The sequence below is a fragment of the Vipera berus genome (assembly GCF_964194415.1).
Source record: "Vipera berus genome assembly, chromosome: 6".
In the NCBI taxonomy this organism is placed as follows: domain Eukaryota; kingdom Metazoa; phylum Chordata; class Lepidosauria; order Squamata; family Viperidae; genus Vipera; species Vipera berus.
In genome coordinates this window covers 48,383,850-48,396,059 of record NC_138208.1, presented here as the reverse complement: position 1 = coordinate 48,396,059, position 12,210 = coordinate 48,383,850, and positions in this window count along the sequence as shown.

Genomic DNA, 12,210 nt, shown 5'->3' with positions numbered 1-12,210 from the left:
CTGATATAATTGAGGCTGTAAGTTGTAGTTTACTTCAGCTGAGAATTCATTTTAGCAGGGACACAGCATGTATTATGGAGGAAGGAAATTAGCATGTCACCTATTATACAAGATACCCACTGGATGTGCTGGCATCTTCTGCATTCTTTCCATAGTCTGTCTTCAAACCCATTCACAGCCCTCCAGCAATAAAGAGAGAACTGTGAATCCATAAAGCACACCTTTCCATTCTCACTTAGCAAGTGAACCAACAGCTGCTAACAGGTGACACAGTCAGCAATTTATTATTACTATTCTTTAATAATAAAAATGCCCCCAATTAACATCTTCCTCTCAATATCTTGAGAGGAGATTCTTTTGTACCTTGGGTAGTCATAATGCAAGAATAAAGCCGAGTGGTGTCAATTTCAGTTACCCTTCTTGACTAATTTCATTTTGCTTTTCAATGGCATCATATGAAATTATCATCATGTACGTAATTTATCATCCAAGGTAACAGACAAGCAATATAAAGAAAAAGCTCTTCAAATAATATAAAGCGGAAAATATTCTTAATTTTTTACAAGCAACAGTTTGGCCGTTATAATTTCAAGTGTCACATAATGATTAGTGACAAGTTCTTAGTTTTCTCTCTCTCTTCAGTTTGTCCATCATGTTGATCATTAGGTGGTTAGCAAAATTTTCACATATTGTTAAAAAGTCAAAGGGTCAAGGAAAAGAGGTGTTATATGGGACCTCAGGTAGCTCTAAAGATTTTCCCAGCGCTTTGCTCTAGATCTCATTTCTAAGATTCTGTCCAAGAGAATCAAGACAGAGCTTTTATTAAACTGCCTATGGCACATCTTCTGCTGTTTTTTTGTTGTTGTTGATAGTTAACAATAATAAGTGACTCAGAAAGCAAATATTTAAATCAAAATTTTGAGGTGAGTACAGGTGAAACTCAAAAAATTAGAATATTGTGGAAAAGTTCATTTATTTCAGTAATGCAACTTAAAAGGGGAAACTAATATATGAGATAGACTCATTACATGCAAAGCAAGATAGTTCAAGCCATGATTTGTCATAATTGTGATGATTATGGCATACAGCTCATGAAAACCCCAAAACCACAATCTCTGAAAATTAGAATATTACATGCAAAATTAGAATATTACATGCAATCAATAAAACAAGGAGTGTAGAACAATATCGGACCTCTGAAAAGTATAAGCATGCATACAGTATGTACTCATGGTTTGGGCCCCTTTTGCAGCAATTATTGCCTCAATGCGGCGTAGCATGGAAGCTATCAGCCTGTGGCACTGCTGAGGTGTTATGGAAGACCAGGATGCTTCAATAGCGGCCTTCATCTCTTCTGCATTGTTCGGTCTCACGTTTCTCATCTTTCTCTTGGCAATGCCCCATAGATTCTCTGTGGGCTTCAGGTCAGGCGAGTTTGCTGGCCAATCAAGCACAGTAATCCCACGGTCATTGAACCAGGTTTTGGTGCTTTTGGCAGTGTGGGCAGGTGCCAGGTCCTGCTGGAAAATGAAGTCAGCATCCCCATAAAGCTTGTCTGCGGAAGGAAGCATGAAGTGCTCCAAAATCTCCTGGTAGATGGCTGCATTGACCCTGGATTTAATGAAGCACAGTGGACCAACACCAGCAGATGACGGCTCCCCAAATCAACACAGACTGTGGAAACTTCACACTGGACTTCAAGCATCTTACAGTGTGTGCCTCTCCATTCTTCCTCCAGACTCTGGGTCCTTGGTTTCCAAATGAGATGCAAAAGTTGCTCTCATCAGAAAAGAGGACTTTGGACCACTGAGCAACAGACCAGGTCTGTTTTTCTTTAGCCCAGCTAAGACGCTTCTGATGTTGTTTGTTGTTCAGGAGCGGCTTGACAAGAGGAATACGACATTTGAAGCCCATGTCCAGGATCCGTCTCTGTGTGGTGGCTCTTGCACTGATTCCAGCCACATTCCACTCCTTGTAAAAGTCCCCAACACTTTTGAATGGCCTTTTCCTGACAATCCTCTCCAGGCTGCGGTCATCCCTGCTCCTTGTGCACCTTTTTCTTCCACACTTTTCCCTTCCACATAACTTTCTATTAATGTGCTTTGATACAGCACTTTGGGAACATCCAACTTCTTTTGCAATTACCTTTTGAGGCTTTCCCTCCTTATGGAAGGTGTCAATGATTGTTTTCTGTATAACTGTCAGGTCATCAGTCTTTCCCATGATTGTGATTCCTACTGAACCATACTGAGAGATCATTTAAAGGCTCAGGAACCCTTTGCAGGTGTTATGACTTAATTAGCTGAATAGAGTGGGACACTTTGAGCCTAGAATATTGCACCTTTTCACAATATTCTAATTTTCTGAGATTGTGGATTTGGGGTTTTCATGAGCTGTACGCCATAATCATCACAGTTATGACAAATCACGGCTTCAACTATCTTGCTTTGCATGTAATGAGTCTATCTCATATATTAGTTTCCCCTTTTAAGTTGTATTACTGAAATAAATGAACTTTTGCATGATATTCTAATTTTTTGAGTTTCACTTGTATATATTATATTACAGAAATGTAATAAGTATATAAGAAATATAGTATACTTCTTATATACTATATAGAGTATATAAGAAATAGATTTTCCATATGCTTGTAACCAGATACGTCAAGCTAGTCTATTTCTGGCACAGAATGATATGTCCTTGGTCTGATAAAACAAGGCATTTCTTATGTATTTAATTTTTAATTCCAAGTAAAGGAATTATTTTCATTTAATTCCAAATAAATGTTAACAAAATAGCTTGTTACATATTACAGGCTATACAGTATGTGGTGGGGGTGAAGCAGTGGAGGGAGCAGCAAAAATGGTGGATGCACATATCACAAAATATTGCTATGTGTACATATACCAGGCCTACAGAGTGGCATGAAAAAATTATTTCAACTTGTATCCATCATTTGGTGCCCCCCCCCCCTAATCCCAAACAATCAGAAAGAATGCAATTTTGGCAGAACACATTCTCAAGTAACCATCCTCTGCTAAAGTGTTAAGGATATTTTGAATGCCATAAGATATTCTACTTCATTTGTCCGGTCATGTTAGAGTTGGCAGCAGTCAAACCTAATTGCATCCCATCCAGTCCCAACACTCAGAACCCTATTTAGTATGATGATCTGTATTCTCTATGTAATCAACATCTATGCAGGACTCTTTTATACAGTAAAAGGAAGCAAAGGAACAAGGAAGATGTAGAAGATGCCTATCTTATAAAGTTTTCACCCCTTAAGAGGCACATGTTCCATAACAAAAAGACATCATCATGACTTGGATCATGGAATAATGAAAACAAAGAGTTGGAAGGGCAATTGATGACATTAAGTCAAATCCCTTCTTCTGTGCAGGAAATAATGCATAAAGCCAGAAGTGCAACCCATAATTTCTCTGGGTAATTGTCTTCCACTTTTGAACTGTTTATACTATTTTTGCCAAACCAAAATGTAGTCTGGAGGCCCATGCGTTCCAAAATGATAAGTGCACAAATGAGATAAAAACTAAAAGGATTTATTTAATCAAAGCATAGCAAAAGAAAAGCAAAGATTTAGCTGCAAAGCATAATATAGACAAGAAAAATCCACAGGAAAGGCAATAAAACAAGACATAGCATACTGAGTAGAAGAGTGTAAAAATACAGCATCTTACATCCATTCAGTAGGCAAAAGCCCCAGCTGAAGGCAGTTATGGATTTTCCCTAATTTATTCAGGCTAGTGGATAGCACCTTTCCTGAGTAGATCTACATTAAGGCAGTCTCCTAGGAAGTGATTTAGAGAATGTACACCTTTAATCACATCTCCTATTTTGAGAATATATCTTCTCAGATTTTGGTATATGTGTAAAAGACATTCCATCATACTGTACATGGATGCAGAATACATGGTCAGCCATGCTGGTATAATTCTGTAAGTTTGCATTCAAGGCTTTAAGATCATGCTTTGTTGGCTTCCGGATGGCAAGGCGACGCCGGAGGCAGCCATTTCCTGGCTGTCAGCCTCGCAGCTCCGTAGAGCCGCCGAAAACAGCGTCGATCAGCTGTTCGGCGGCTTGGAAGCCCCCACCTTGGGAGAAGAGGAGGGGGTGAGCGTCCAGGTAGGGGTAGAGCTCTCCGGGGCCGCCAGAACTTAGAGTTTTGGTGGCGGAAGGATTGAGCCCCCCCATGAAGCCTGGGCATGCTCCGGACTGCAAGGCGTCTCTGCTCTGGGTTTTTTGGAGCAGAACAGGGTGTTCGCAACCATCCCTGCTAGCAAGGAAGAGCTTATGAGAAAGAGGACACAGGCAGAGCGATGCAGGAGATTTTGGTGAAGATGATGTTTTGATCGTTAACTCAATGGACTTTGCTGAATCTGCATGTGAAAGTGAGTAGTTAACAATAGAGGGTGAAAATGGCGACTATATCTTCTAAAGTTCCTGCCCTGAGGCAGCAGTCTTCGGCGAAAACTTTATTGTCCTCTGCATCTGAATCTGTATCAGCTTTTACAGTAAAAGATTTACAGAGTTTGCTCCAAGAAACTATGGAAAAGCAAATGCAACAATTTGTTGAGATAATGGAGAAAAAGTTGGAGGAGAAGTTTACAGAGAAATTAGCAGAAATGAGAGCAGACATCACATCTGCAACGTTAAATCTGGCTAAAAGCATTGAGATTTTGGATGAAAAAGTGGAAGATCTTGTTCAAAATGATACTAGAATGGAAGCCAAAATGACAGAAACTGAAAATATGATAGCGGAAATGGATTATGATTTGATTTCGACACAGTATTTTTAGATGGAGCTTGCTTTGAGAATCAGAGGCCTAAAAGAAAATCCTAAGGAAAATTTGACGAAAATGGTTTCTGAGGTTTTGGAAGGGGTGTTGGAGCGACCAGCAGATGAAATAATGGAAGATATAGATAAAATCTTCTGTGTTAATTCGTGGATTGCAAGACAAAGGAAATTACCCAGAGATGTGGTGGTTTATTTCACAAAGAGAAAGATTAGAAATGAAGTTATCCAGGCCTCCTATAATATTGATTTTGTAATGGATGAGCAAAAAGTTTTGATTTTAAAAGAGATTCCTGCAAGAATTTTAAGAAAAAGGAAGGAATTTGCCTTTTTGACACAAGAATTGAGACGACGTGATATTAAGTTTAGATGGCAAATACCAGAGGGGATGGTGGTGACTCATGAAGGTACGAGGCATTGTCTTACTACGGTGGTTTAGGCACGTGACTTTTACAGTAATGTTTTAAAAGCAGTCCCCATATCGTCTTTGGAGTCTACAAAGAAAAAAGGTGACAGAGAGCCTCAACGTTCCAGAGAGAATCCACAAGATGTTGAAGGGTTAACGCAGACAGATGTGAAAGTTACAGGAGTGGGTCAAATTTCATCACCACGGGAGAAGGCCAGAAATTGGAAGAGGTGTGCTGTTTCTGGAAGAATGAAGCAAACCTGAGGATTTAGTTGCATAATTGCAAGAGATAATAATGTAATAAGGATGCTAGAAGGATTAAGTATGTGGGGATTCATTTTTCACCCTTATAAAATAATTATATAATATTTTGTGTTGCTTTAGTTTGAAGATGATTATGAAAATTTAATTGGGAAGATTTGTAGTAGTGTTTATTGATATTCTGTAGGTTATGCTTTGTTATTTGGATGGAAAGTTTTAAGCCTGGAAGGTAGTGTATGGTATTTTAAGTTGTATAATATATTAGGAGAAGGAAAGGTTGTATTAATTTGGTTTAGTATGTTAAAGTCTAGTTGGATAGAAGAATAGTTTTATAAAACTGATATAAATTGTTTTATGTGTGATTGAAATTAATTTGTAATACTTTTATGGGCAATATTGGAGTAGGTAATAGAATATAAGAATATAAGAATGATGTGATTATATAAAAAAAATTAAGTTTGGAAGTAATCTATGGTATTTTAATTTGTATAATATATTAGGATAATATGAATTTAAGGTATTTTGTATTTGAATAATCATTGATATGATATATATATGTATGTTTGGAATTTACCTATATGAGTTAAAGTTTGATAGTTTGAATAGCTTAGGATTGTTTGCGTAAGTTAGATCATGACTGTTTGTTTGTATTTTTATACCCTGTGTTTTGGTATTAGATTGGAAAGTATTATTTTGTATTTGTATAATTATTGATATGATATATATATATATATGTTTGGAGTTTTCTTATATGAGTTAAAGTTCGGTAGTTTAAATAGTTTAGGATTGTTTGCGTAAGTTAGATTATGATTGTATTTTTATACCCTGTATTTTGCTCTGGGAAGCCAGGGGGGGGAGGGGAAAGGGAGGGAGGGGTTGGGGAGGGTGGGGGAGGGGGAAGAGGGTGGGGGGGAGGGGGTTGGGAGGGTTTTTTTTTCTTTTTTGGTTTGCTAAAGATAAAATGTATTGTAAAACTTTTTAATAAAAAAAAAAGATCATGCTTTGTTGATACCATTGATTACAGCTCTGAGATAAACATTTACATTGTGTTTGATGTAGGTAAATATATGCCTATACAATACTTTCTTAGAAAATGCATATTTTTAATGAACTTTACAAATGGCTCTCATCAACTTGGTTGTTCATTGCTTTGAAGAATTTGGCTTCCATGTGCTAGATCTGTGGTGGCGAACCTATGGCACGCGTGCCACAGGTGGTACGTAGAGCTCTCTCTCTGAGCACACGTGCCATTGCCCCAATCCTAGGCCTTCAGCTGGGTTTTATAAAACCTTTTTGCTTTAGGTCTCCACCACCGTGTGCAAAAAAAAAAGTTTCAATCAATCAATCAATTTCAATTTCTCGCAGGGAAAAAAAATCTCATAAAGTTGGAATTGATTGATTGAACATTTTAGTCCCACCCAGTCTGCCATTATCACTTCAGCCACACCCACCCAACGGGCCACACCCACCCAATGGGCCACGCCCACCTGGCACCCAACAATACATAAGTGGGTTTTGGGTTGCAATTTGGGCACTCAGTCTGTAAAAGGTTCGCCACCACTGTGCTAGATTGTAAGTGGATCTACATATATTCACATACTTGACCCAGATGAACATGTTTCCAAGCTATCATATTATCATACTATCAGTGAAACTGAAACTAAAAGGGGATGGAGATACCTGTTGTGAAGAAGTAGATATCTCTTACTAGAGTTAAAAAATGCAGGAAAGATTATAAACTGGGTTAAGAGATTCAGATTTTCCACACTTTTGATTGATTACAATAATACTGTTGGGTTCTCTCTGCTTAATCCATCAATAATCCATCAATAATCAATCAACCTTACATATTTGTATTCAGAATTCTACTGTGTTCAAGACTCTTGCTCCAAGGTAAGTTCAGTGTCTGACTGAAGTTTTAAGAACTTATGGAAAACAGTAAATGATAAAGGCCTTGAGACAAACAAGTTTGAGAATGTTGACTTTAAAGGCTTTTCCAAGTGAGACTATTTAATAGACATTTTATAACTAAATTATTCCATGTAACTAAATTACTCCATATGAGAATAATACATATGGAGAAAAAGCAGGGCAGATAAACATCAAAGACCCAAGAGGTATTTGGAAAATCTCTAAAGAAATATATTAAGTCAATCTGCAGGTTTTTCCCCTTACATATATATTAGTGAATGAAAGTATACATGTGTATTTTTTCTATATGTAGTTAGAATTAGATATCATTTAAATGTTGGGTTTTTGTTTTGTTTCATTGTAATTTAGGCTTTCATGCTAGGAAAGGTGGAAGAAAAGAGGACAACTATTCTCTTTCTATACATTTACAAATATTTTTCAGTTTCAGCTACTAAGCATTCTCTAGGAAGAACCAACGTCCTAATATCATTTTAGTAGTAGTGAGCTAAATGAACCATTGTTGATTACGTTTCTGCAATTTTCCCTACATATTTTTAAAACCTTGTGGATTATTTAACTTAGTTAAATTATTAAATTATTAAGCAACCTAGAATTAAGGAGAAATTTCCTAACAGTGAGAACAATTAAACAGTGGAACAGCTTGCCTTCAGAAGTTGTGGATGCTCTATCACTGGAAGCTTTTAAGAAGAGACTGGAAAGCCACTTGTCTGGAATGATATAGGATCTCCTGCTTGAGCAGGCGGTTGGACTAGAAGACATCCAAGGTCCCTGCCAACTCTGTTATTCTGTTCTGTTCTGTTCTATTTTTTCCAATTCACATAAGGAATCCAAAAGAGAAAATCAATTATTATCTCTGTATGCTTTATGGGTTTCACCCTGGGTTTGATGTGATCCTAGTCGAAATACAGCTTAGACCAGGGGTCCCCAATCCCTAGACCACAGTCCACCACTGTTGGAAACTGGGCCGTGGGAAAAATAGGCAAGACTGTTTGTGTGAATCTCCACTTAGGTGAGCAGCAGACAAAGATGCGCATGTGATGCTCCACTTGGGTGAGTGGAAGGTGCTTGTGCTTGTGCACAAAGCTCCATTCTCACGAATTGAACTTTGCACATGAGCACCCTCCACTAGCATGAATGGAGCTTCAGACAAGAGCACAAGTGTCATGCATTCATGTACCCTCCACTCATACGATTGGAGCTTTGCACATGAGCATAAGTGCCTACCACTCACACGAGTGGAGCTTTGCACACAAGTGCAAGCTCACACACATAGCTCCATTTGAGCAAGAGGAGGGTGTGTACACCCACTGCTCATGCAAATGGAGCTGTGCATGTACACCTGCCACTCACAGCCCCCCCACACACACACACACTGGGCCAAGCTGGAAAGGTTGGAGACCATTGACTTAGACTGTGGTTCCTTTTGTTCTTATTTTGGTCCTTCATGTTTGTTTTTTGGTATTAGATGAGCTGGTAAAAATCTATGTCTTGATAACAAGTAAGAGATTATTTATAAAGTAATTAGTATTCCAAATTTTGATTTCAGTGAGGATTTTTTTAGTGGTAATAGTATGAGGTGGTCTACTTCCTACATGAATTCTAAGATAGCAATGTCTGTATGTTACTTGGAATCAAATATTATTGAGATCCTGTTGACAATGATAAGTACAGAGTGAGACTGATGTACTTTTTTTCCAATTGATCTGTTGGATTCTATCTATCCAGCAATCCAACCACCCTTTTTGGCAATAACCTTCACAAGCAACAGAAACATGTTTTTCTATATAAAATTAATGAGCTGTCACTTTCAGATCATAATACATAAATTCTCCTTGGAGTCAAAATGGCAATACCAGGAATTTGTATAATTCTAACATCCTATTAAGTTGAACATTGTGTTTTTCAAAAAAACAAGGAAAGCAGACTTCACTATTATGAAGATCCATACTAATCTGACATCTATAATATACTGTAATATTAAATACAGTAGGTACATTTTACTTATCACATTTTATAAACAATAACTATACATAACTTTCTGAAAATGTATCTGTGAAGCAGCTATATTTTAACAAGGGCTGTCAGGATATTTAAAGGAAATGGGTCTTTTAGAAAAAGAATGAGTCATGTATAATTACACATTAAATTTTGTAAAGCTGTTCTTTGTCAGGTACACATTTTAATTTGCTGAAAGGATTTTAATTTTGTTAGATGGAGAAAAGTGGTAATAGTGGGATAGTTTAGTAATATTTTTAAAATGTTTCTCTCAAAAACTGAAAGTTTGATAAACAAAGATGCAATCTAATTTATTTATTTATTTATTTATTTAATTGATTTTATATACCGCCCTATTCCCGAAGGACTCAGGGCGGTTTACAGGGCGAATTAAAACAATACAAATAAATACAATTAAAATAGAATTAAATTAAGACTAGCCCACAATTAAAACAAATTAAAATTTAAAATTTAAAGTTAAATTAAAACTCCCTCAGTCCAGGCCAGAAAGATCAAATAACCAAGTTTTCAGGGGTGTCAAACTCAATTTCATTGAGGGCCGCATCAGCATTGTGGTTGCCCTCAGGGGGGCAGGTGTGTGTGGCCTGGGTGGGTGTGGCCTACTGGGTGGGTGTGGCTGAAGTGCGTATGGCCTATGGGGTGGGCACGGCCAGCTCTACATTGTTCGCATTTAGGGTGCCTATGGGGGCCTGGGCAGGAGTGGGACAGATCTGAGGGTCTCTGGCAGGAAGAGGATCTCTGGGCCAGGGCCAAGGCAGTGGGGGCTGTTCCCTTACTGTTTCCAGGATGGCTTCGCGGGCTGCATGAAACCACTTCACGGGCCGGATCTGGCCCCCGGGCCTTGTGTTTGACATGTCTGTAATAAACTAATAAGCAGTGTTTGGAACTAAAAACCCTTCCTTGGAACACAGTCTTGTTATTCTGTTCTATAGTATTGTGATAGTTTATTATTTTGAAGATGGAAAGTATAGGAAATATGAATAGTTTTGTTCATATAAATAGATACAATATTTAAAATCCCTTTATAAATTTAGGCAGCAGCAGTATGTCATTGTTTTTTCTTGGGACCAATTCTAATGTTCTCCATCTCTGGATAAATCACTTTAAAATCTCATATTGCACTGCAATAGTTAACTGTAACTAAGCTGATATATGTAAAATAGCAGGTATGAATTTTCAATCTTTGATGCAATAGCATCCCACAATTGTATTTTTCCTAGTCAGCTTTGGAACTGCTACTGGCAGGAAAATAGCCTTTTGCTCCTTTGCACTAACACCAGTGTTGGATTATGTTGTTGTATAAATAAGATATAAAGTGTTGTGTAGCCAGTTCTTTGTAGGCAATATGCGAGATGGAAGGTTGCAAACAGGAACATGCTTTATTGAGGCAAACAGGAACAGAACTGAAACAGAGGCTGCTGTGCAGCTACTTATATGGATGGCCACTAGGTGGTGGCCAATAGGTTTAAAGGAACCCATTCCTGCCCCAAATCATCCAATGATGTTCTTGGAGACAACAAGTCTGGCTTAGTCAGTTACACAGATACACCATTGAGCAACCTTAAGCAGCATTCAAACAGACCCGTGAATCAGTTCAAGTAAAATTCCAATACATTACACCCCTCCCCACTAGAATTTACACACATTATTTAAGAATATAATCTTGTAGATTTTGTGGTGGTCTATGAGAACGCCTGGGGGATCCAGGCAGCTCCCGGTCTACCACCTTGCTCGCCGGCCTGGGTACACCAGGACTCTTGGGTTCACGTGAGTCGGATTGAGTCGAGTTCCTTTGCCTGGCCATTCCTGATTGGCCCAAACCAAAGTCCAATAAGGTAGCTGTGTCAGCAAAGCTGCTGCCTTGTTCAGTTTGACCTTCCACATCAGGAGACCCAAGTTGCACTCCCAGACTGTGTCCATCTACGACCACCTCCCCATTGAAATGACTGAATGAGTCCTCAGAGCGTGTGAACTGCTCTGTTAGGCTGCCAGTTTCTGGCTCTGGTTGCGGACCCACTGTGAGGTCCTCACTTAGTGGCCGTTCTGTAAAATACCTTTGCAGCTGATCAATATGTCAGTGAATGACTCGCCCCCCATCCAGAGCCACCTTGTATGAAAGGGGTCCCGAGATTTTAACAATTTTACTTTGCACCTACAAGTTCCCATGACTGTAGTTCCGGGCCCACACCCCATCACCCACTTGGTGACTTTGGGCGTGTAGTGTCTGCTGGTACCCACTCAGGATTCAACCTGTCCAGTTTTGTGATTAATCTTCTTCCCCAGCGAAGCTCTGCTGGGCTTTTGCCCATTGCTGCGCAAGGCGTAGTGTGCTGGCAAAGCAAGAAATCAGCCAGCCTATGGTGCCAATCCCCAGACACAATGCGCTTGAGTGACTCTTTCATCGTATGCACCGTGCATTCAGCTTGCTCGTTAGTTGAGTGGTGAAAAGGAGCCGGTTGCATGCCTTATGAGGTTAGCCCTCAAGAATGCCTGAAATTCTGCCACTGTGAACTGGGCCCCATTGTCCAAGGCTAAAATGTCCAGCAGCCTATGTGTGGTAAAAAGCTTTCTAAGCACCTGGATGGTCCTAGCAGTAGTCATGGTAGATATAAGAGTTACTTCCAACCATTTAGAGTGTCTGTCAACCACTATCAAAAACAACTGTCCCTGAAAGGGCCCAGTGAAGTCAATGTGAATCCTTGACCATGGAGTATGAGTCTCCTCCCATTGATGGACAGGCACCTGTGGCATCTCTGGCCTGGACTGTTGACATGTGTAACAC